Below are 26,816 nucleotides of genomic sequence, written 5' to 3' on the forward strand. Positions count from 1 at the left end.
GTGTGTATCCATCCACTAGGAATGTTAGGACTAGATCAGATTTGACACCAATGGACAATATGCAAACCGTCTTTTCTACATCAATGAATTAGACACAAAGAAGACAATCCTTTCACGCACAATACACATGGAAATTTGTTTGCGTGTGTGCATCCGCATAAATCTGTTTTCTGCCTGCAAGCAACACAGATAAGTGCTTAATCCAAACAGAAATGGACAAGCACTTGTGCTAAAGCTTTCTAATCATTTCACTTCATCACTGCCACCAGAGTATTTAGTCTAATGTAATTAAATTAGAACAATATAGAGGTGCATGTGATATGCTGAGATGGAGTTTGCTTTTCAGGTCACATAATTGCATAATAATTTTCCTTTGGGTGCCTCATAAGCATGTTTGCAGTCTGCATAGTAATAATTAGAACCAGGTTATTGTTAGGCTTGGCCTTCCTTTAACAACACACTAACACACACACTAAGAGCTCTAGGGAGATTTTTACCTTGCTAGTGGGAAGGTTATCGTCTTCCGGATTTCATGAGCAGGGGAGCATTTATCATCTTATAACCTCATAGAGGAAGAAAAGGGTATACTTAAGGGAGATTAAGGAAGTGAGTCATTTACCATTTTGTCTTGACCTGATGTACTATTGCTTGAGAAAGTGCCATGTAACTGTTTTGGCCAAAAGTCAAACTGATAATGCAACTCTGTTAATTAATTCTAAGGGTTGCAGTGATATCCAGCTTATGCCACTGTCCTGAAAGACCTCTTAGCTTTATTTTTGTGTCACTTCCATAAGACAGTTATTTGCTGACATATTGATTAGCAGTCAGATGTATGGTTTGGAGAAGGTGGCGCTACCAAAACATCAGGAGGCAAAGCTGGAGATGCTAAGAATTTCAGTGGCAGTGACCATAAGAGAGAGCATTTGAAATGATTGCATCAGAAGGGCAGCTCAGGTTTTGAGTTAAAGTTAGAGAGATAAGGCTACCTTTAATCTACCAGGATAGGAGATATGCACAGGAAGGATAGTGGATATATTGGGTAAAGAATGTTGAATATGGCGAGCCAGGCAGGAGGACAAGAGAAAGACCACAGAGAAGATGTATGGATGTATTAAAGGAGGGCATTAAGAGGGTTGGCATGAGAGAGGAAAATGTTGGCAATAGGGTTTAGATGGATGCACGCAATCCGCTGTGGGGACCCCTAAAGAGAGCAGAGAAGAAGAAAAAAAAGATTAGTTAGCAACCAGCCACTGTCCACTCCTGCAGGATGTTCTCAACCCCTGGTCTTCTGTAGAAAAATTTTTTTCTCACCAGTTCCCTTTTGCAGTAATTATCCATAAATGTTAAAATTACTGTAAATCCAGGACTGTGCTGTCAGAGTAACAGCCATAATCTTGCCTTTACTCTGCTCCTGTCCCCTTTCTGTCGACTGAAAGATAAACAATTTTGCCCCCGCTGAGTCAGAGACACTCAAAAACAAAGCTTAAATGCCAGCTTTCTCCTTCGTGCCGGTCCACTTTTTGCCTTAATGCATGGTTGCCAATTTTCAACTGTCAGCTGTGGTGAGACTCAGACACTCACTTTAAATTTAAGACGAAAACAAATAGTAAAAATTAGAACAAAGGAAATGAATTTTGACTTTAGTAAACAGGGTCTGAGTCTTAGGACAACATCTGTATAAAAGGAAATGAAACTGAAATGAAAAAGTAAAACTGCTACTCTGTAACAGCTCATCTGTCTCAGTTGCAGAAAGACAGACTCATTTATTATTGATAATAAAAATAATAATTAATGACCTAACCCCTCATCGAGATGCATCTATTTACCATATTGCTTCCATAGTTATGCAACAAATACGACTTCATTCCCAGCCAGAATTAAAACAACTGTTAAAAGTTAAAGGTCAGTTGAAACACATAAAAACTGTAGTTTTTCTGATAGTGATGGGCGCGTGTCGGTGCTAAAAAAAAAAAAAGAAGAGGTTTTGGCGCAAGAGTTAGGAAATTAGAGGAAAAGCATATAAAAACAAGCACATCAAAGAAGAAGATGAAATAAGGCAGGGTTGCCAACTCGCGATGAGAAGCCATGATGGGAACTAAATATACTGCAGTTCTTTCTTCATAAATTTTACATAAGCAATCCACTGGACATCTAATTAGCTGAACTCACAACTAAAACTTCTGAAGGTAACAATTCTATAGATCTTTTCCTTGAAATGGGCAAACAGATCTAATTACACCGAGTTACACAATCAGTATCTTTAGATTTTAGATTTATAGATGAGATAAATACATGATCAACAGAACTTTCTAATTCGTCATGAATACAAGTTAAACTCAGCAGTCGAGTTTCTTGTTTTAACAAAAGTAATTTATCAACACAGTTTACATTGTTAAGCCGTTTGAATCTGAAATCTACTTTTTTTTCCTTTTTACAAGATGACCTTAACCAGTACAGTAATCAAATTGTACTAAATATGACCTAGGGTACCTACAAGGGAGCCAGAGGCATCAAATGATGAGTATTTACTTGTGAAAAAAGCCTGTTTGCTCTTCATCCATGGAGTTGGCAAAGAAAGAATTTATCTATGTAGTTTATTAGAGTGACACTTTGCTCAACCAGGTCTTTAATACCGCATATGTGTATTTTTCTATAGGCGTCTCAGTGGATGCTGGCAGGGAGAGATGGTACTTTGTAGCCAAACAGTTCATAGTAAATTCAACAAACTTGTTTGCAGAATATGAAATTGAATCTCCTCTACTGACACTGACTCTTCGAGGAGCAAACTAAACAATAATAATCATTCAACTCTCTAATCTAACTTTCTCAAATTTGCTGCAAATGTCTCAAATGGCAGAGAGTATGGAAAGTAATGCAAACAGATTGCTTTTCCAGTTTAATAAACATGTAACCTTGGGCTTTTTCTCAACTGCTGTAAATAGTTTGCAGTTTTAGTTACTCTAAAAAGCTGGACTTGCACATGACCTGCAATGTACGTATACCTAAAACAGCAAAAAAGCCATAATGCAATACGTTTATGCTTTAAAAGGCTTTTCTCTATATTTTTTGTAACTCTTGTGCTTATGATGTGATTCTTAGAGCTAACTGTTATACCACGACCATGAGCAAGTGAAGGCACATTTCAGTTCCTGAGATGTTTTGTGGCTGAATGTCAGGTCTGCTTGATAAAACTCAGATCCCCGGCTTTTCCAATCCATCAGCAGCTGTCTCCGCCCACACCTGATGTCTTCCACATAATCATTTTGTATTAAGCGAAAAAGAAAAAGGAAATACAAAGTGCTATCATACATGTGCACACATTAGCATGTGGCTAATATTTACAGTTGAAAGTTTGTGACAATGCTTATTTCCACATGCTATTTATCTCATGGTCTTTACATGTTATGCTTTCTTCTTCTGTCTTTTCTAAAACTGAAAATATTACAGCTAACTCTCCTTTGCACATTAATCAAATGCACGTACTAAAATGGACAGAGATCTCAGCATTACATAAAAATATTAATTTCACATTCTCATGTTCTTATTTCTATTGCGGTATAAAGTGAGCTTGAAGGCTTTGCTCCTGCAAATACACAGGATCCTTTAGATTTCTATTTGGAATGAAGGGCAGCCTTGCTTGAGTGAATTATTTGGCCTTTTTAGAGATGAAGAGAGAAAAACCATTTCTTAATCTAGCCAATTCTTAATGGTGAACTACACTTATATATCTACACAGCAATGACAGAATACATTAAATCTTCAAAGGAACTCTCAAATAAGATACCCTGATTGCATGTCTTTAGTGCATGTGGGTTCAATTAGTACATTGCTGCTATTAAATTGCTGATGAAAATAGGGACCATCCATTATGTCCACCCTATTCTAAGATCCTGTGTAATTTACATGATAGCTTGTAGTTTTACTCATTCATGTCATGCCTGTGATTTGTCAATTATGTATTCATAAAGTCCGCACGTGTGCCAACAACAGCACTGTGATAGATGACAGATGGCTTCTCCTGGTGTATGAAGTGTAAGGATTAAGTTGATGACATGGAGTTCCTTGTCATGTCAGCTCGTGGCTTCCACCACATTTGCCCGTAGCTTCTACCTCACCTAATCGGAAAATGGCAATAAACAGCAGATTTATCTTACCGTGGTATACTATATTTCTTAATATCATGAGCTGTTCTGGATCCCGAGGACGTAAGAACGTCTCATTTATGTGAGAGACAGCTGAACGGAGAATATGAAGCTAGCATCATTGTTTTCAATCATTCATCAATCATTTGTGAGAGAATTACACCATCCTGTATGTGTTGGCTCATTCATCACACTACAATATCTACCGTAGTTGCCCTTTGATTTAATTAGTAGGCATGCACATATTGAATTGGGGCTCTAAGTGGAAGCTTCCTTCTCAAGTTTGCAAGGGTGTAATTTGGTGCTTGTTTTTCTTTTGTTATTCATCGCATTGTTTGCACTAGTTGGTATTAGGAATGAAAAGACTGCTGTTGTAAGCACAGAGAAGTGTCAGTTTAAATAATGTACTCTTCAGGAAATACTATAGGATGCAGCCTCAAGCTAACCTTAAAAAATTTCAGCCTCTGTTCTCCATGCCAAGAAGACGGGAGTCCATTCTTTTAAAGAAAAAAAAAAAGAAAAACAAGTCCATAAACTCCATAAACTGCACTGGTTGCATTTTACTTAAATGCAACGTGGTGTATATGTATTGCTATTCTTTAAAAAATAAATAGAAAAGTTAATAGAGTAATTTTACTGTAATTTTTCCTTTATTTATAAAAAAAAAAAGGCTCAACCTTTACAGTAAATACCAGCACTTTGTTGTTCTTAATTACTATTGTCAAAAGAATTTTTATTGGTGCCGACTGTTAGACGTACAGTCTTGTGTTCTTTTTCTTTCTTTCTTTCTTCCTTTTATTTTGGCACTGGAGTGGAACTAAAGTTCAACCCATAAATATAGGAATGAAGCAGCTGAAGAAGTGTCCACTGCCTCCAGTGCAAGTGCAATCTGGCTTTGTGCTGTCATGACACATTCGGGTCATATTTGTAATGTCCACCAGCAGTGTTTACAAATGCAGGAGAGCAAGGACAGCTGGACTTGTCTTTGACTTGTATTTCTCTTACTTTAATCTGAGTGACTTTGATCAGCTACAGTGGTACACAATGATTCATTCCTTTAACAGTCCAGTACCACAGAGACCTGTGCACATAATAAAATATGCTCAAGTTTCATAAATTGTCGGAAAAAAACATATATTTCAGGATGACAGTTTTTGTAATACACAATGCTGTTCAAATGTCTTAAGTCACCCGATTTTTATTAGGAAAATAACAAAATTTGTGCAGTGATTTATTGAAATGTGCAAATGGAAATGGAAATATAGTGCGTAAGGCAAAAACTGAGTTTGTACAATTCTAAAGAGCTTGAAAGTCAGTATTTTGTATTACAACCTTTCTGGTAATTTTACTTTGTAAATGGAGGCATTCAAAGCTCTTCTTTGAAGAAGCTTGACCTGCCTTTTGTACTTTTTTTGATCAACATGACCCCACGCTGCTTCAATAATGTGAGTTCTTCTTGTGGAATTTGGCGTTTGAATAGTTTCTTGACGGCCAAACTTCCAGTGAGATCATTTCTTCCATGAATAAAATGAATAAAGAAGTGATGGATGACTTAAGACTTTCATACATGACTACAGTATTTTACTATGCTTAGTTACAGATACTTCATGGCAAGTCTGCATGCTTAAATATTGACATCTGAATTTCTGCGAGTAAGGTGTCGTTAATTTCCTTATACGCTTCATTATCCAGCTGTCAAAAGGTCACTTTGCTGGACATCTGCCTTAATCCCTGCACATTCCCACATCCATACTGCACACACTCACACACACTCACATACACAGTTACAGCATTTCACTTCCAAGGGAATTCATGTTAACACAGATTCAGGTTGCGGATTATGTCATATGCATGTGGTAGGGGTGTAGAAAGAGGAGGTGGAAACACAGAAAGGAGGAAATTAGAGAGGGAACTGGGATTTGACGAGAGCTCTGGGGACCAGATCAACCTTGCATTGAGCAGAAGCCAGTGGTCCGTCACTTAAAAATACACACTTACACACGCACACCTAGACACAGACACACACACAAGCAGTCAGTTCATCCCTTCCTCACGGAATACTATCGCTTCTTGGTAATTAGAGCGGAGAGAAGTGTGTGCTTTTTCTTGTGTATCTCGAGCAACATGGGTAATATGTGTTTATTCTCACAGTGTGCTGGTACACTGTATTTACATACAGGTGTTTGCATAACCCTTTACCCGAACACATACAAACACAATGAAAAATGCAGGCTGCAAACACACGCCACGGCTTATGACAAAGAGTAATTGCATGCCATACAATACAGTAGCTGCGGAGATATTTTTTCCCTAAAAGAATGGAGCACGGCCACGTGTGTGTGTGTGTGTGTGCGTGTGTGTGTGTGTGTGTGTGTGTGTGTGTGTGTGTGTGAAAGACTGTGGCAGGAGAATTAGTATTCTGTGCACATGGTACTGAACGGGCTCAGCACTGAGCCCCTTTATGCTTCAGCAAAGGCCCAAACACTCACACACACACACACACACACACACACACACACACACACACACACACACACACACACACACACACACACACACACACACACACACACTCACATAAACACACACACATTGATAGACATACACACCTTGTCATTTAAATCCTTTCCCATTTTCTCAACAGATTGCTTTGGATCAGTATGGATTGGAACAGTACACAAGCCAACTTCCTGCTGATGCCATTAAATATGCCACAAATCAAAATTATATTGTATATTGTGTATTTTCCAATAAATATGACCTCTTTGTCCTCTTTTTCTTACATTCTTTTTTTGTTTTTTTTTGTTTTGCAGATGGCACAATACATTTGCATAGTATGCATGCTTGCTTGACTCCTACATGTTATACTCTGCCACTATGTCTTATTTTGCTTCCCACCACTGCCATCTGCACATATAGATTCAAGATGTTTATTCTCAGTTTTTGACACAGATTTTGGTTTTTTTTAAGCGGGTTGTATTCTGTTAGAATTCAATTATGTGAGCTGTGTTGATGTGTGATATTGCAGGTGTTAACTCCAATACACAAACAGCTTATAAAAGGCAATATCAGGCTGTTTAGATTGACTTCTGTAACTCCTCTCTAATTAGCGTCTTCAGATATCTCGCTGCGTTCCAATTGCATCCATTGTCGTTTCTGGTGCGCTGGTTAGCTTTTTGAGTTGAAAAAGAAAATGTACGATGTTTAAACTCAATTTGCGTTTTCAACAAAGACAGAATTTGATCCATAAATGATCCATAAACAGGTAGACACAATGACTTTTTTAACACCAAAGGATTAAAAAAGTATTGTAAAAAGCATATACTCTCACTCACTCATGCTAAATGATCTAGTAAACTTCCTGTTTGTTTGTTTGCTTCTTTTTCTTTTTTCTTTTTTTTACCCCTGTGGTGATGAGGGCAAATCTGCATGGTATACCAAAGGCTTAAGCGGGTTTTGACCTTTTCATCTCATTTCTCTCACCAATCAGTCATGGCATATGGCTGCCCCTTCCTGGGCCTGGTTCTGCTGCAGGTTTCTTCCTATTAAACGGGAGTTTTTCCTTCCCACTGTAGCTAAGTGCTTGCTCAAAAGAGGTTGTTGTAGTTTTCTCTCTATTATTTTGGTGTCTTTACCTTACAAAATAAAGCACCTTAGGGTGACTGTTTTGATTTAACGCTATATAAATAACATTTAATTCAATTCAATTGAGCTCAATTGAATTAAACTGAAAAACCTTATTAATCAGAGAATATTTATGGAAGGAATTGGCAATATGTTTTCCAGGAACATACTATACCAATACTAGCTTACTGAGAACAACATAAAAAGAGTGAAGACACATATAACATTAAAATGCATACATACACACACACAGACAGACACACACAAGAGGATATAGGAAGAATATAGTACAGCAGAGTTTCAGTATCCTGGCCCCGTGTTGAAAATGCCTTTCAGATCCCAAGGGTGTAACTGGTCGAGGGGAATAAGATGGGGGGCAAAGGTTGGTGCTGAATTAGGTCTATCACTCTGTCTGCACCTAATGAAAGTTGTATGATGTTAGGAGGCGAGCGAAGTCAGAGTAAAATTGTGAGCGGGATATTTTAGGCCAGCGGAAGTTTTGAGCGACATGCGAGGAGATGAAGTGAAGCGAGGGAGATGTGGTTAAGGCACCAGTGGGCCAAATTAGATAACCTCCAGAGAGCCCCCATCCCATGCATACCCATCATTTGAGACTGCACTGTGCAGCATGTGTGTGTATGCCTGTGTGTGTGCATGAGTAGAGAGTGAGAACAAGAGCAAGTGTGAGTTAGTGCGAGCGCCTAGGATATTTGTGTGTGAACGAGTGGATGACGAAAAACCTCAGAGCTACAGCGTCTCTCAGAAGGCTCTCACAGCTTTAGAGTGGCCATAGAGCGATTCGTTGATAATGGAATACAATGATGTATTACAGCGCAGACACACACATAGATGCACACTCACATAGTCTGTATCACTCTCTGGCCCACTGACTCCCAAAGTCAAGCTCCGATGACTTCATGTGATCGATTAACTGCAGAAAATAGACAGGCATTCCACAGAGCACCTGTGCCCACAGTCGCATGATACAATCCCCACAGGAGGCTAGCGTGCATGTGGATGTGTGTGCAATTGTTTGTTGGACTTCCAGTCGCGTGATGATATTAAAAAAAAGCTTTCCAATGTCAAAGTCCAACCATGCAAATCTCTGTGACAGGGTTAACATTTTGCGTGAAGCATCAGCCTCTGCGGTTTTATAAAGAGTAAAAAAAACAAGAAAAAAAATATGTTGGTGTGGCACCGCTTGCTGATTTTCAACCACACACCCCTGCGTTGTTTTGGCAACAGTGACATTTCATGTGAGCGCAACGCTGACATGCAGTTTGAAGCAAAGCATTTGATTTTAAGCAACTATCTGAGGGATGCGAATGGCGGTTCACCTGCACGACAAAATTCTGTCTTTGCTTTGACAAGAACACAACAAAAGCCTTTGCCTACATACAGTGGCAATTTGATCCATCACAATTAGCTTGATAGCTGTGCAGTGGAGCACGTGATGCTAATGTGGCTATGGGTACTATTCCACTCCCAGCAGCCCAACTGTAGGTGACATTTATCTATGTTTTTCACTGACTTTTAGTGTTCTTCTCCTCTGACTTTCCTTCTAACATCAGTGGAACGCCATGAATTATGTTAGGCCGTTTGTATTCCCTCACTTCATGTGCTCCATCTGTTATGGCTGGGTGTTGCTGCCTGCTTAAAGTGTTCAAATATATTGTTTTAAATTGGAAAAGAGGAACAGACGATACAGTTTATATCAGTTTGATTTGACGCAACACTTTTCTCCTGTAAACTCTCCAGCTTGTGGACCCTATCCCACCACTCCCTTCACATCTCCAGTCCTGCTCACTACACACTACTCATCAAACCATAAATAATAAGTGATGTCAAACATAATATTAAAAAGCACTGAAACACAGAAAGTGCTGAGCATCCACTATGTCACTTTAGTGCTTTAAGATGTTAGTTTGGATCAACCCAGCTCTTGAGAACACCAAGCAAAGCAGAGCAGCTCCCGTATTACTCCCAGACTCAACTATTGGAATTACTATTCATCACATATATGGGGCCTCATAGTATCATATTATCCTAACAGAGAATTTCACTCTTGAAGGACAAGTTTACCTGTGATTCTCCCATTTTACTTTAGTTTTTCCCCCATATTTTTTAACAATACATTGAATTTCATGGACCCTACTAACAGTGTGACTATGTGGAATCAGTTAAATGTTTGGGCTTTTGAGACAGTCACCCTAAGGTAAAGCTTAAAACTTTCTTTCTTTTTTTAAAATTGAAACTTATTATTACGGGCTCAGTCACACAATAGCAAAATTATGATGTCAACCTTGGGACTTGGAAAAATTTAATTCATTTTTTTTTGCTCTTTATATTCTGATTCTAATTCTATATAAAAGCAAGGTTGCCAAGTGTCATTTTGCACTTAAACCGCTGTCCTGCAATAACTTTGTCACTATTTGTGGAGGAGTTTCTAAATTTGTGTTTTAAATCTATGATACTAGGGTTCTGATTGAGCTCTGTAAGCCGTTTATGTCAATTTCTAGAGTTAGCAAAGTTTAATGTTAGTATTTTGTACATGTAGATGGCACCAGATAACCATCATATTATCGCAAACAGATTGCATTTAATTGCCAACTTGTCCACACTGCTTCGCAAGCTCCATCCTAATGCTGTTTCATCACCATCTTGAGGCAACTAAGTTCCTTTGGAGACAGCAGCAGACTGCAAATGTTTCAGACCTGTCCTCATCTTTGAAGCAACGATTTCAAAGGCCTATGTTTTCACTCCTTGTGCATAAATATATATTGCGTGTCATTCGCTTTTTCCCCATCTTTTTCTGCAGTTTGTGTCTTTGTTATTGTGTTATTCGGCACGTCTCTATGCTCATCTATCCTGTCTTCTTTTTCTCCTCTTCCTCCAACCAGTTGGAGCAGATGGCTGCTCCACCCTAAGCCTGGCGATTCTGTTACAAGCAAGTTGTCTCTCAGTGCAGTGAGCGAGCTTATACAGGATCTAATCGTTGAGTTTTCTTTCTCTAAAATTGTGGGGTCTCGCTGTACAACACAAGACGAGATGGCTGTTGTTGTGGCGTGATAGCCACTGATATGGCTTTGTGTCGACATGGATACTTGCTTCTGATTGTTTCTCTAATTCTTCAAAATAAAGAACAGAAACTGTTCAGCAAATGTGACTTTGCTGTTGATTGAAAGCAACCTTTTTGCTTGTACCTTTTCTTGACAAGTACTGTGCCACTCCAACAACTCACCAAAAAAATCCCCAACACACAATAGCCCTGGTGAATAGCATGTGAGCTTTTATAAAGTAATTGTTCCCAGTGTATCTTGTCCACTCATAGTTCAGCCATGCGTGGGAAGTGCAATGCTTTGACCCATGTGGTAAACAACTGGCCACCTGAGCCCACAGCAGTTACTTTGCATGTGTATCTGCTTTTGTATCAGCATTCACAGCATAAAGCGCATTTGCTCTCGTGACCGTATATGCGTGCGTGGTGGAGTGTGAGGAGATAATCTTACTTGCTGGGACATCTGGAAGATTTATGGTGGCAGTATAATTACTTCTTGGTACAGTAAGTGATTTAACACATGTGGAACCTGCCACCTGTCAGGTGGAATGAGGCTGGAAACGCCTTTGCAGTTGATAACCAGTGGTGATCTAATGCTCTTCTGAAGGTGCTATGGATACTAACATCCATTTCAAGAAGTGAGCTGATGGTATTGTCACCAGGAGAGACATAGTAAGACAGACAGAGGAGGGTTACTGATACCAAGCATCAAGGCACATGACATATTGCCTGCCATTATGTAAATCTGTTTTTTACTTCCAAGTATCAAGGAAAGACACATTCCCATGCTGCTGCTGCTGCCGGGGTGCATTTAAGTTCAAAGACCTGTAAGTGTATGTCGTCTTGAACTGTTTCTATTCTTGATGCATGATGGAGAACTTACCCTGGTACACAGCCCTGAAAGAAGATGGGGTTTTATAGCTGTGTGTGTGTTACCGCTCACTGGCATTTGCAAATATCTGTCCCACATTCAGGGTGTGTCCACTGCAAAATCATATAAAAAAATATTAAAAGAAAAATGGAGAAAAGGTTTCCCCAGCGTTTGTCTTATCTTTAGTGGAATTCATACTTTCTGATTAGAACCTATATCTGTGGAATTAATCAGAATCAGAATCAGAATCAGAATACTTTATTGATCCCTGGGGGAAATTATTTATTAAAGTGGAATTTTGCAGGTGTGTGTGAGAGGGAAGGACCTGGTAATACGGCGTTGTGACGCTGAGATTTGTTGTTCGGGTCAATTTCATCCCACAGCTTATTAGCATGGCCTAGCACTTCATGCTCTATCATTTTGCCACAAGTGACTTCCTTGATATTTTTGTGAAGTTTGGCCGGTGACACTAAAGATCATCAGTGTCTTAATCTTAAATTGACATTGGCATACTACTGGCTGTCCTGAAGGCTAAATTACCCTGTTGCTGAACAGAGTAATCACCAAAATGTTGCAAAATGTTACAAACAAGGTGTCTGTTAGTGGCTGTGTGTGATGCACCAGGTTATGACTGTCTCTTGTTAGTGGGAATGTGTGTATTTTAACCCACGCCGCAATCCTTTCCTAAGCCTAACCAAGAAGTTTCAAATGCCAGTGAGTGAAAGCAAAACGAGGCAAAGTGGGTAACACTTTGCACAAATGGGACCCAGTTTGTTGGCGTTACTTATACCTGCTGCTTAGTGATGGGAGGTCCGGCTCTTCTATTTTAGCCTAATTTAACAATTAGGAATGTTTTTTGTGCTGGGAGACAATTTTTTATTCATGTTTTTATAAAATAAATATTTTTATTCATTTACTACTACTAAGGAGAACATACATGGGGTTTAAGGCCTGGACAAAAGTTTGAAATGAAAAATGGCTGAAAATAAAAATGGGTGTGATTTCAGCCAGTGCCTCATTTTAGCTTTGCAGTCTTCAGCAGGGCTGAGCAGGAGCACCTGAAGATTCAGCTCTCCTTGTCGTTGTTTACTACAATGAATCGGCTCGCTCACAAATGACACATCACTATTGCTGTCCCTGTAAAACTATGATGTCACCTTTTTATAAAAAGGTGCAGGATTTCCTGGTCGTCAACCAGGAGATTGTTGACGACAAGGTCAGTTGCATCTACTAAATTCTACAAAAGGTTGGACTTATTCTGTATTTTCACATCCTTTGAGCCGTCAGATTTTTTAATGAATTCTTGAATAAATGTAATTACTTGCCTCATGCAAGCATTGCATTTCTTAAGATTTATATGAGGGAACTCATTGCAGATTCTTATGTATGAAACTATGATTTACTTATCATGAAAGGACCAGATCATTCTGGGACACCTGCCCGCGTTACATCTTTATTCTTAATATAACCTTTATGATAGTTGCACATGGACACTCTTCCCCCCTCCAATGTCTCCTCTGGTGAACTTATCTGTGTTCATTTGGCTTGACAAGAGGGGAATCTGTTTGCCAGACACATGATAGCCTCCCATGGACAAAGCTATCTATCTTAATACAGTGAGGGAAACTCTCTCTCAGACACACAGACACGCGTAGTTCTTCCTGAAAGCCTAGTGTGTGTTTCAAACACTGCAGATGTGAATTTCAAAATCATTCCCAATCACTAAGCATGACCTTTGTTTGTCTCCTGTGACTGAGCTATACAATCCCTGGAATTTTAAATCTTCCGTTTTTCGTATACATAGCTATTCATTTTCAGAGGCTATCTGTGAAAATAGCTGTAATTCCTAAAAAAGTTAAAGCAATGCTTTTATTAAACCCTTTGAATTAAAGCTGAAAGTCTGCATTTCAATCAAGTCTTGATTGTTTGATCCACTCTGGTGGTGGACAGAGTGGTAACTGTGAGAGAGACTGGCCCTGAATACTGGATCAGAAATACACAAACACACATTGGAATGCTCATAAAGATGAATGTGCACTTAAAAAAAGAAAAGCATACACACAGCACAACACAAACGCCCATCAGCTTGCAGCAGAGAGGGAGATATAACAGTTCCTGCAATGGGAATCTGGCAACGCTGCTCAAGATGAACACAATAGCTTGGCATGAAGGTGATCACGCGTGTGCTTGTGAGTGTGCAAAGGAAGCAAGAAAGGGCGCTGTGGGCAAGCGAGTCGATATCTGACAGCAGCCACCTTCTGTAACTGGAGTAAAATTCCCCCCAAAACATCAAAACAGCGAGCTGCGAATGGTGACCACCGAGTGACAGCCACTCCTGCCCTTGCGAAGTCAAAGTCAGACTTCAAAAACAAGCATGACTGGTGCCTCTCTTGCTCTCCCTCTGCCTCGTGCGCTCTTTTTGTCAGTGCACATCATCGTCACCAGCCGGTGTGTGGCAATTAAATATATCCCTGGGCAATGACGCCCTATTTAGAAATCATTACAAGACAAGGAAATCGTGCCCCTCGTCTTTAGCAAAAACACACGGGAAAGTGTATGTGCCCGTCTGCCTGTGTGTGCGTGTGTGTGTGTGTGTGTGTGTGTGTGTGTGCTGGTCGGTTTCCTGTGCATCCCTTACTTTCGCTATCCGTCATTCTGTTCCGCTCATCCATGGCTCTTTGCTTCCAAGATAACTCTCCCCCTCAGACAGTTTCCAGGAGAGCAGTAAATCCTCTCCTTCCTCCTTTTACCCTGGCCTCCTTCCCTATATGTCAGTTATAGATGTTATCATCTGCATGTAATAGAAACAGAGCAGTGGGGAGACACTATGGTCAACTACACAAGTGCACATGCTGGAAAACTGAATGTCAGGGCATTTTAGGTAGTGGTCAGTAGTACTTTAATATTTCTTATTTTTACTTCCTTTTTTTTACCAGTATTCTTGACAGGAAAGAATATTTCTGCTTTTGGGAGGTTTTGTGTGTGTTTTTACAGAGCAGCCGACTCCCAGAACAGTTTCCTCCTGTTTCTGCTCCTTTTTAGATCTCCTCGTTTCTTCGTGTAATCGGAATCTTACATAAAAGGAACCTTGCTGTTTATAATATTTGATTGAAATGCTTTAATGCAATCATCAAAGACTGAAACAAAAAACAGAACAGAAGAACAGTCACAGGCTTGTGTCCAATTACAGACTTTCCATTACAGAGGTTGTGTTGATTCAGAGGCTGCTCCGACTGTTTTCATACTTCAAATACATGTAAATATGTTATGCTTAATTGTCTGAGTGACTTTGAATAATGATCCCATTAGGCTTTTTTTTTTTTAAATAATTCTGCATCAACCATTAGTGTTTTATTGGCCTTTTTTCTTCTTCTTCTTTTTTTGACTATACAGTAATCTGCATATCTGATGGGATGTTTGCAGGAGTGAACTTAATCACTAGCAATTCTGTCTAATGTTTCAGCGAGCCAGTGTGCCTGCCATCATGCAAATGAAGACAATTTTCATCAAATAAATACACAACAGAGTTGAAAGAGAGTTGCAAAATGAAAGGAAAAAAAGATGCCAGGAGACTAGAAACAATTCATATTAATTCAAATTTATATCGTTGTAATCCTGCCTTGGGATGAAAGTTTACGACACATGTGACCTTATTAATATATAAATAACAGGCCAAATAAGTGAAAAGGGGTGTGTGTGTGTGGGGGGGGGGGGTCGCCTTGTATTTCTGTCCGTTTTTTTTGGGGGGGTGGGGGTTGTAAAGTGAGGTATGCTTTCCTGGTCTTGCAGGAAATAAATGCACCTGGGATTTATCGACACACTGGCTGTTATAAGCCTACTGTCACACTCCAGTAGTTACCCATGGCGGATTTAAGACTCAGGAAAGAAGAAACACTCTTAGTCTCCATCTCAGTCTCGTTTTCCTTTCCTTTGTACCCTGCTGCAGGTACTTTCATGCTACTGCAGCCAATTGTTACTCAAATGTGGCCAGGTGGCGCCCGATAGGTGTTTTGGAATGCAAATTTTGTTAAAGTTTCCAATGTGAAAATCGATGTGTTTGTGCTAACCTTCCCTCTAATCCTGACCTATAGGTGGGACGTGGTCACTTTTCCCCTCAGCCTCCCCAGTCCGACCATGTGCACAGCTGCCTTGAAATTGTGTTTTGTTTATATGATGGTAAAATATTCATAGAGGAAAAATAGCCATGGAAGCTGTCCATATAATCTCCAATAAAGTGATATGTAAATCCACCACGCATAGACACACAGGTGCCCAGACACCAATGCAAGGAGAACTGACACCCTCAAGGGCAAAATGAAATGAATGACAGCAGCACCTGCCTGTGTTTGTCCTGAGAGCCAGATACCTTTCTTATACAACAACAGACATGTAGATGCCGCACACATACATACACACGCTCACACACACTCACACAAGCACAGCTCACAGACTGATGCTGCGGTTTGGGAGTTAGTATCGATCGACACTCGTCAGCATGTCCTCTATAACAAGCCCTGTCCCCAAAAGGACTGCAGCAAACCTGTCAGGGAGAGCCGGAGGAAAAAAAAACACTGGGCATACCTGTCTGTTCATCCAATTTGCTTCTTCCATTTCAAACTTCAGTTGTTTTACATGTTGCTATGGCAGCCCCGAGAGGTCACATGCACTCCAAATAAGCTGCAAAGGCACAGAAAATACAAGAGAAGGTCAATAAAAGCCTTTTTTTGTGGAGACAATAACATGACGGAACAGCAGCTGAAGTGACAGAAAGAGAAAGATGTGTAGGACTGCACCACGAGATGCTTAAAAGAAGCGGAGGATTCATTTGTGTCGTGAGGGAGAAAAAGATGCAAAGTAATGTGTGTTTTAATATCATGACTCATATAATACTGTAGATGCATGTTTTAGCTAACTAGCTGTTAGCTTGTCACTTACGCAGCTTTACCGTCATGTTATTCTCTCCCCAAAAACACTTCTGTTGTGAGTTTTCACAGCACTTTTCTATTTGCTTGTGTGACAGTTTTTGACCTCTCAGGAGCACTGTACATTTCTAAGACATTTTGGCAAACGAATAATTATTATTAAGTTGTATCCATGATGCCACTGCCAAAATTATAGACGATAGAGAGAAAGAAAGAAAAAGCTGATAGGTGAAACCTACTCCGCACGAGTTACCACTGAGCAACCAAATAAGTTAGTGGCTTTCACACACTGCATTGCCTAATTTGTTCGAGACCTTTATTGTTTTTTTTGTTTTGCCTTCTGCAATGCATTCTTGAAGATTATGAGCAAGGGCAGAGTGGCTGGAACCAAAGCACAAGCCTGATGATAATGATGAAGTATCCAGCCACCCGGCTAACGAGAGCCCAGATCTGCCCCGAGTCTGCCTGCTATGCAAATTTCTCTCACACCAGCAATGAATCAAAGGCGTAGAAAACCAATGTTTCTTTTCGCAGCACTTTAGCAAAGCCATCATTCACAAAGGACACGCCAAAGGCACGCACGCACACACTCACACACACACACACACACTGACACAAAGAGCGTACGATAACTCTGGCACTTGAACAGCAGTTTTACAACATGTCAAACCTTTTTTTGCTACCATGGAAATAAAGAAGAAGCTAAAAAACAACAGCAAAAAAAGACAGCGATGATGTTTTTTGAGCCAACAGAAAATTACGTATGTTTGTGCACTTGTGTATGCTTTTGTATTGTTGTGACACTTCAGAGCACAGTGGGCCCCGAACAGTGAGTTGACAATAACAAGGCTCCGGAGACAAATTCCTCTAAGTTGATGTTCTTGGCAGAGAAACACAACAACATAAGACAGATCTTTTGTCTCCCTCGCCATCTCTGACCTCATGGCAACCGGTGTTCCCGCGGCATGGATTTTTAATGCTCAACAAATAAGTTTTGCTTTTCTTTGTTGCCAAGATGAAAAGCAAGGGATCTTAGAGTTGAGACTTTAATTGATGGATGAAGGCGCAAGTGCACGCACAGATGCACGCACAGAGACGGGCATTTTCAATATATTGTGTGTCCTTCATTCTCTCTTGCTCTTCCTGCGCCTCCCTGTTTCTCTCTCGGTTCTCTCATTATCTTGTTGCTCTGTCAGACTTGGAGGTTTGCCTCTAGGGTGTTGAACTGGCAGAAGTAACAGGATGACGGTAATTTGCTGGAATGGAGGTTAGAAAAGCTCACCTTGTGTTTTAAATGGTGTCATGGGGGCCAAACTATAGACCTTTGGCACCACAGCTAATTATGTAACACATGTCGAGTAATTTCCCTTCTTTTTTGTTGAATTCCAACTGGATTTATCTGTTAAGTGGATCTTTACATAGGACCATTACACTCCTTTAGGAATGCAAACAAAGACAAATACGCACAGTGTAAAGCATGCATCTGTTAAATGCATTAAATTGGAGGCCACAAACACCCGCATTTGCATGTACCGACATGTCATACAAGCATGCACAAACAAACAGACGGTGGCAGGCTTTTAAGCCTCTGTCAGATTAATAGCCACTTTCTCTGGTCAATAAATGCTTCGGGGAGTTCCCTAAAGGCTGCAAGATAGCTCCCTGTGTGTCCGTGTGTGTGCACATGTGTGCGTGCGTGCAAGCACCTAACAGGCCTCATGGGTCAACCTGTCACCACAAAGATGGCTAAGCAGTTGGTTGGCCAGCGGGAAATCAATGTAAGGTGATGAGGCTGCTGTGTGTGTGTGTGTATGTGTGTGTGTGTGTGTGAGAGAGAGAGAGAGAGAGAGAGAGAGAGAGAGAGAGAGAGAGAGAGAGAGAGAGAGAGAGTTTAGTTGTGTAAGCCTGTTTGTCACTGTGTTTTATGTGTACCTGTGCACATGTGTATATTGGAGCACAGCCTTCAGCAGCGGTAGTTTAAATGAAGGTTAAACTACTGGTGTTAACTACTAAGGTTATATAACCTTAGCGTGCACACACACACATGTCTATTATTAACCAGGTCCTTCACTCCTCTTATCAAATGAAGGCAAATCTAATCTTTCCTCAATATTGATGCTGATTAGCGTATTATACGGTTATAATAATTCCAGTTGTAATGATTTCACTAATGATGTCACTGTCATTTAGCTCATTAATTGCACTTGCAATAAATTACATTGCTTCCATTTAAGTAGCCAGGTCTAAAACTGTTAAAAATTGATTGTAAACAGTGACCAATCAGAAATACTTTGAGAAAAAGTACGAGGCTCTCATATGCAGAACTTCTCTTAAATTTGGACCCAAATAAGCTAAACTGAAGGTTTAAAGTTAACGTGAGTCTAGCTGTTGCGGTAGATGTTCAATAAAGACTTTTAATGTTCACGTTACATAAAACCATGTTGTTGTTGCAAAGAAAAGTTGCAGAGGTAAAAAATGCCATGATCTCAGCTGGAATCTAAAATTGTTTTGGCTTTGCTCAGATGTCAGATTACGTTTGCGAGACTAACACGTCACACAGAGAGGATGCTGTTTGGACAGGATGCAAAAAATAATAATCCTGGGCTGCTATAAAAAAACTCTCTCAGCTGGTAAAACCATCTCACACAGTAAATAGATTGGTTTGTTCATAGATCTTTTCTACTCTGGTTGAGCACTCAAAGCACTTTAGACAACGTGCCTCAATCACCCATTCAGAGCCACAAGCTCTGTTTTTCTATGTCTATCTAACTCTCACACACATTCACACTAAGATGAATGCATCAGGAACAGCTTAGGGTTCAGTACCTGGCCCTAGGATACTTTGCCATACAGACCAGAGGGTCCAGGGATCAAACAACCAACCAGTAAACACGATAATGGTTTTACAGATACACCTCTCATTTTCATAAAGGTGGCATGGAGACAATTTGAAGTGTCACTGGGAGGTTTTAGGATGCTGGACATATCTAAACATCCCCTTGGGAAAGCATTGCCACATAAAAAATAATTCATTTTTACCTAGGAAAAATGCCATGACAGTTATGAATTGATTAAATTCCAAAATATTAGCTGTTATTAAAGAATAGATCTTTTTTTTTTAAGTATATTTTAAACTTTTGTGCTGATTGAACATGCTTTTACTTTATTCTTTGCAAATGGCTTGTGTACCCTGCAACATGCTAAAGCAGAGAAGCCTTATGTAGCTCCACAGGACACAGTGTGGCACTGGAAAGTTAGTGGAGCTTCCACTAGTCAAAACCACATGGCTAAACTCCTTTCCTTGAATTTCTGGAAGTGCCAGTCCTGCAAGAGTTCGGGGTCGAGGGTGAACGGTTTTACCCATCTGGCTGAGTCCTGATGTAACGTGCGCTGGAGATTATAAGAATGGGAAGCTGCTCTGGTTTTTTCTGTGCTCCAGGGAGCACTGGAGCTCCAGCTCACTTCTCCGCTAGTGAACCCTGGTTGTTTAAACTAGCCCCAGTGGTCCTCATTACCCTCTCCCCGGGCACATTCACGCACACTGATGCAGGCTCACACAATCGTGAGCGCACAGCAGCAAGTGCCGATGAAGAAAAAAAAGAAAGAGGCACTTGCACGCAGACAGCTGTTGGGTTTGATGCAATGGAGGTGGATGCTGCTTTGTAATAGCTTGCTAGGACAGCTGCCCTGATCCCTTTGAACCTCGTGGCTTAAAGGGTTGTTACAGCAGTGACGGTTCTAATGAACTAAAGGGCTGACACATGAAAACTCTAAGGTTGTTTTTTTTTAAGTTGATGTTGATCCTGCAACACTGCATTTCAATTGCTAAAACTTTAAAAGAAAAAACTCTCAGTTGCACTTAGTCAACTATGTTAATTACACCTCGCTGCACATTTTTATTTTGCCTTTTCAAGCGTCATTTAAGTACATTCACCATTTCAAGTACTTAAGTGCAGCTATTTGAGCTCTCTACATTCTCCACCTCCAAAGTGTTTAATCACTACGTAATATCAGTTAAGTACACACTCCCATCCACCCAATTTCTTTTTTCCCCACCTGTTCTTCAATTGCCTTTTTGTTTTTCATGTTTTCTATCTTGTACTTTGTGGAATCTCATTTTCTCTCATTTTCACTTAAGTCATCTATGCACACATAGCCACACAAGTTTGCTATAAGTTTAGTTACCTTCAACAGCAAAAAAAAGTGCAATTTAAATATTACATCTCAGTTTTTCCACATGATAAAAATAAATGCTGCTTTGGGCTTGAATTGAAAAAAAGAAGTGTAATATTCCAAAAAAGCTTGTCTCTTGAGCCTGTGAGCCAACTGTAAAAATCAGTGGAAAAAAGAGATAAAACAGGATTTTTCTGTAATTTTTTTCTTTATGTATTACTGATTTACTTTGGTTTTGTATGAATTATCTTGGGGGAGGTTCTTATCAGTAGGAAATGTCATAAGACTTAGGAAAATACAGTTATACATCTCAAATTCATGTCCTCCTTCACATTGTTCAGTGGGGAATCTTTGACAGGCCGATTCTCACCCCCGAGCCTCATGTTTGACATTCTTCTCCTGAGGGGTCACAGATAGAGCTGAGACTTTCATTACATACTTTTACTCATGTGTGAGTGTGGTTTTCATTGTGTGTTTGTGATCCCCAGTACTGTTTGTGAAGCTGTGGTGGTCAGTTCAGTGAGACGTATGACAGCAGTCATCGTCAAGTGTCTCTAGGTGTACCGGCACTCAACCAGGCCAAGTGGATCTTCAGAAGAAACGAGTGACTGAAAAGTGTGTCTTGATGTACCAAAACACAGGCTTGCTGATATATCTGTTGCATCATTTTCTCTTTTTACTGAAACACTTCAGGTTTAAAGAGGGTCATAAAACTAAAAAAGAAAAAGGAAAAAAAAACCTGGCCAGTGTCGTGATTCTTTTTGTTTTTTCTTCAGTTTTTAAGGTGTGCTTTCTTCCCAACTTCAACATGCTCTCAAAGGATTGTACTGCTGTGTCTTTTTCTGTTGTGAAAGAAGGAGCTCAGTGTTCTTTGTCCCTCAGCTGTGTGTGTCTGTGATTTCTCCAAGATGACGCAAAGATGCCTGACCTTCCATGGCAGAGCCTCCCACAGAACCAGTCTCTCGGTCATGACCCTCTTCCCCCAAGATTATTGTTCTCTGGGAAGCCGGAGGCAAATGGCAAGGTTAATCCAATGAATATTGGCTAGAAGTAATCAAGTGATTAATCAGCACAGCATTTAGCTGACAGAGGAAATTCTGGGGAAAGATTTATGGATACCAAACAACAGTTAATAGAGAGGAACGCTGTAACAGAGCCAGATCAGAAACGCTGTAAACATTACAGGTAATAATTGTGAATGGGAGAGATTTGTTAGCTTTCAAAGAAGAACTATACCTGAAAGTTAATCAATGTCAGCATTTTAAAACACCAAAGCAGGTCTTTTTGTGCAGTTGATGCATTTTGCTTTTACATTTATTCTTCATCCATCTTTTGCCAGTCTATTGAAACAAGCACATGAAGTACACACACACACGCACAAACAGACACAGCCACACATGCATGCACATGTCAATCGTGAGTTAAAAGAAAAAGAATGTAGGAGGATGCGATGTAATGAGGTGGGCAGAGCAATATTTACTTGTGGTGGCAGAGTAAATTTGCATGAAATGATGCAATGTGATGATGGCAAATTCAGGAAGTTTCCACCTACCTTTCAAACATCATTAAAAGATATATTTGACAGGTTGTTCACTTAGGATTAGATGGCACCCACAAACACACACTGAAATTATATCAGATATTAGATGTTAGATATTAGCTCAGAGTACTACTGTGGCTTAAAAATGGACAACATTTAGCATTTTTCTGATACAATGTTGGTCATTGTTTTGTTACTCATTGTATTTATACTAAAGATTTGCCTATATGTGGCTTTTAAAGCAAAGTAAAATGTGTAGAAATACTTTGCAGCTAAATATTTTTTCAAAGATTATATTTCTTGTTTCAAGACTTTCTTGCACTGATTCTATGAAAGTGTTTTTGTTTAGACTTGAAAGAGCATCGGACCTCATGCATATGCTTTGATTTGTCTGAAAACGCCTGCTAAATTGGACAGTTTTGCAATTCCCTGTGATATTATTTGATGCACTCTGCACTTTGATGTAGCCCAGTGAAATCAAGCCTTTAATTTTGCCACGCACCAAACTTAAAGTCTAATCTCTTCTCTTCAAGGGGAGGGCATAGGTGCATGAAACAAGGACTGAGAAGAGGAAGTAATGACTTTATTCAGTTGCACCTAACATTTCCACTTTCATTCTGCTGGAAGGGTGGCAGGAGAAGAAGAGTGTAATTGAGAGGTGATGGGGAATGGATGGCAAGGAGTAGGTCAGAGGAACTGGCAGGGGCAAAGACTCATGAAAGTGAAAAACCTATGACGGTAAGAAGGAGTACAGTATATAGCAAGAAGGTGCAAGAATGACTGATAGTGACTAAAATCACTGGTACATTTATGCCTTGAAGGGACAGGAGTGACAGCTGACAGTTTTTTTCTATTTTAAAAATGAGAGAAGGGGAAAGGTTGATCCTCTGTAATGGCAGCAGTGGATTCCATTTATTCCGATGTAATGATGCGGCTATAAGGAGGTCTTACCATAAAAGGATCACCAACTATTTAAACTTGTGGGCCTCAATATGCTACAAATGTCTTCCCCTACTAAAGCATTAAAAATACATGAAGTATTTTCATTGTCTTAAATATCCTTAATGTTATAATGAATATTAAATATACAAGTATGACAGTACCTGCATTTATGGTAAATTGACTCATTATAATATAGTTCTTTTCTACTCTACCCGAGCACCCAAAGCGCTTTATACAACATGCCTCATTCACATCCATTCAGACAAGCACTTTTTTCTATGCCTTTTCTACATGCATCAGAGGGTAACTTGGGGTTAGTACGTTGCCCAATTTGGATACATTGAGAGGGTCCTCACCAAGAAGCTCGAAAATCAACACCTTCAAACTCAACTGAAATTTGCTGCTGCCCATGTGCACAAGCCAAATGCCTTCTGGAGAACAGTTTTATATTCATGAACATGATGATGAGACAAAGAAGCTTTCAAATGTAAGAACACTGTATCAATTAAAGCATGGTGGTGGTAGCATCATGCTATGTGGCTGTTTTGCTGGCACATTGCACAAAGTGGATGGAATAATGAAGAAGCAGGACTAACCTCAAATTCTTGAAGTTGCTGCCACCATTGCATCAAGTCAGTTTGTGAAAGTCCTTCCCTCCAGTCAGCTTTAAGTGGTGTTATTGCAAAGTGGAACGATTTAAGAACCACACCATGAAGTTACAGAGTGAGGTCGTGTTGAAGTCACCGATACTCCTTAGACTCATTAACTGTTTCAAACCTCCTCTGGCATCAGCATCAGCTCAAAAACTATGCGCCCAGGGCTTCACAGCACAGGTTTCCACTGCCGGCACCTGTAGGTATGACATACAGGTGACCCAGTACTTGTGTCCTTTCAGTGTGTCTGAGACCATCCACTTGTTTGAACAAGTGGATCAAGAATTGTAACTTTGGGATAACTCAAGGAGGTCGCCTAGGATTTTGAAATTCATAACATAGGTGCATCTACTAAAATATTGCGTGAGTTAGAATACCAGTGACCTGGAACTCAAGGTCAAGCTCAGAAGTCAAGTTTTATAAAGAAAAAAAACCCCAAAAAAATGGCAAACATAATAAAAAATTTCACCTAGGATCAGTGTTGGTCAAGTTACTTGAAAAAAGTAATCAGTAACTAATTACTGATTACTTCCACAAAAAAGTAATCCCGTTACTTTACTGATTACTTATTTTCAAAAGTAATTAATTACTTAGTTACTTAGTTACTTTTAAAAAACACGATTTACAACCTGAAGAGGTGATAAAGCGATAGATCTTTCAGCCCAATTCTACTTTTTCTACATAATCCATCATACAAAATGTAATCAAATGGAAAAGTCTCTTTTTTTTTTAACTTGTTTTATTAGTTTTAATCTTTTAACTTTATGCATCAAGCAAAAATTTAATTATATGCAACATTCTCTGACTTGAATAAATTAGTTTAACATTTAAACCTATTTTCTACACATTCCAAATATTTTTTGTGTTTACACTCACTCTTTCAAATAAATGCAATTAAAACACAGCAGGAAATAAATAAAGTCAAAGACTCAGCGGTCCTGTTGCTCTATTTTCACCTGTAAAGCAGGACTGGGGTAGGCGGAGGTTTACCCTGGTGCAGGTGTGCCGCGGTCAGTTGAAGAATCCGCGAGTTTCTCTGTGAATTTCCCATTAAGTCGTAGCGCACTCCCGGTGCTTGCTCGGAAGTTTAGCGTTTTTTTTTCGCTGTAAAAAGAAGTTTTCTTCCCACGCACGATGGACGCTAATGTTTTTGTCACTTTTTATGGAATCAAACTCAAAGTAAGGTCAGTACTTCCACGCTTTAAACGCTGCACGCTCATACTCTCTCCCACAATCGATATGTGATCCATTGTTGATCTGCACACAGCTGCTGTCATGAACGTTGCACTCGCTTACGTCACTGTCATGAGACATTCTCGCAAAAAATCATGGTTTTAGTAACGCAGTAACGCAGCGTTCCTACGGGAAAGTAACTGTAATCTAATTACCGTTTTTGCAATAGTAATCCCTTACTTTACTCGTTACTTGAAAAAAGTAATCAGATTACAGTAACGCGTTACTGCCCATCTCTGCCTAGGATGTTTTAATTGATATCACAGGTGCATCTCACAGGTCTCAGTGACCTCTACCTCAACTTTTCAGATTTATACTACAGGTGTATCTACTAGGAGACTGCACTGGTAAGAAGAAGTCAAGTTTGATTTTATTTTCTTGCCTTACCCTTGTTCTCCAAACTCCAGGGTGTCTTTGTAGCTCAATCTTCACTTCAGCAGCTTTTGATCCACCACATCTAAGTCTTAGAAGATGCTCTGTGTTATTTCACATTCTAACCAGTTTACTGCACCTTTATTAGAAGGAGCTTGACCCTATATAAACCAGTTAACCTAAATAATAGGTTCAAAATGGCAGAAGAGCCAACCACTTCCCCACACTAGATCCTTGATTCTCTGTGGGATTTAGAGTGCAGCTACTTTCTCACACACACATTTTTATTTTTTTGAGGGGGATACATTGTAATAAAAAAAAAAGACTTTACGACCAAAAAAACCTCCATTAAACGTGAAAATGAAATGAAAGAAAATGAAAGAAAAATTAAAATCTAATAATTGTTTTGCAAAGAATAAATGCTTCACGCCACTTGAGACACGCACACCCACACATGCTCATGAAGGAATCTAGGACAGAGCCTTATTTTGATGATTCATGGCATATTCGTTTAGCTTAGCACTGAGTTATAATTCCAACCCAGTGTCTAGTATGCATTATGCAGCATTTCTACTTGGGACAAAAAAACAACAACACACAACTCAGATTAGCCCTGTCGATTTCCACAGCTGAGATTAACTCTTTAGCACAGGGCCCCTTCATGCTGCGTGACTGCTCCGCTCTCTCGATTAGCCTTGTGACCTGAGTGCTCTCAGCTATTTATCCGGGCGCTCATTCTGCACAACACCTTTTTCTCTCCTTGGAATAAATTGCCTGGAACACTTTGTTGCGCAGCGAGAGAAGGAAAGAATGGGCCGAGACACCTCATCTCGTGATCTTATGAGGCCTTGGCCGTCCTTGAGCCCTGTTAAGAGGAACATTGTTCTCAGTGCAGGACATATATGTCTGTTTATGTGTGTGTGTATGTGTATGCTGCATGTGGACTACTGCACACAAAGGATATGAAGAACCATTTTGCTTTAGGTCAAGGCCGTTGACTAGTCTTTCCTTTTTTTTTTCCTTTCCCAAGAGTCACATTCCAGAAGGGGGAGTGAGAGAGAGGCTGATAATAGCAGTACAGGACACAGAAAGGTGGAAAGAGGGATTATGGGGATGATGGAAGTAGTATGGCTTTTCAGTTGTGGCAGGAATTTTTGTGCTTTACTCTAAGGAGATCATAAGATAACAAAAGATGGAAGCAAGCAAATAAAGGAAGTAAATTCATACCACCAGGTTTTCAGGTAGTATATTGTAGCTACTGTAGCTCTTCTTGCCTATCACCTGTA

The 26,816-nt window shown here is 39.8% G+C and overlaps 1 protein-coding gene across 1 annotated transcript in view; it reads left to right on the forward strand.

The window, feature by feature from the left end:
* The window catches only part of adgrb2 (adhesion G protein-coupled receptor B2), a 257,215-nt gene that overhangs the window by 77,986 nt on the left and 152,413 nt on the right, over positions 1 to 26,816 (forward strand). The gene's annotated exons all lie outside the window — the stretch shown is intronic.

The sequence above is a fragment of the Rhamphochromis longiceps genome, linkage group LG22, assembly GCF_057381845.1.
Source record: "Rhamphochromis longiceps isolate RC_006_pf linkage group LG22, R_longiceps_female_GT1.1, whole genome shotgun sequence".
Classification (NCBI taxonomy): domain Eukaryota; kingdom Metazoa; phylum Chordata; class Actinopteri; order Cichliformes; family Cichlidae; genus Rhamphochromis; species Rhamphochromis longiceps.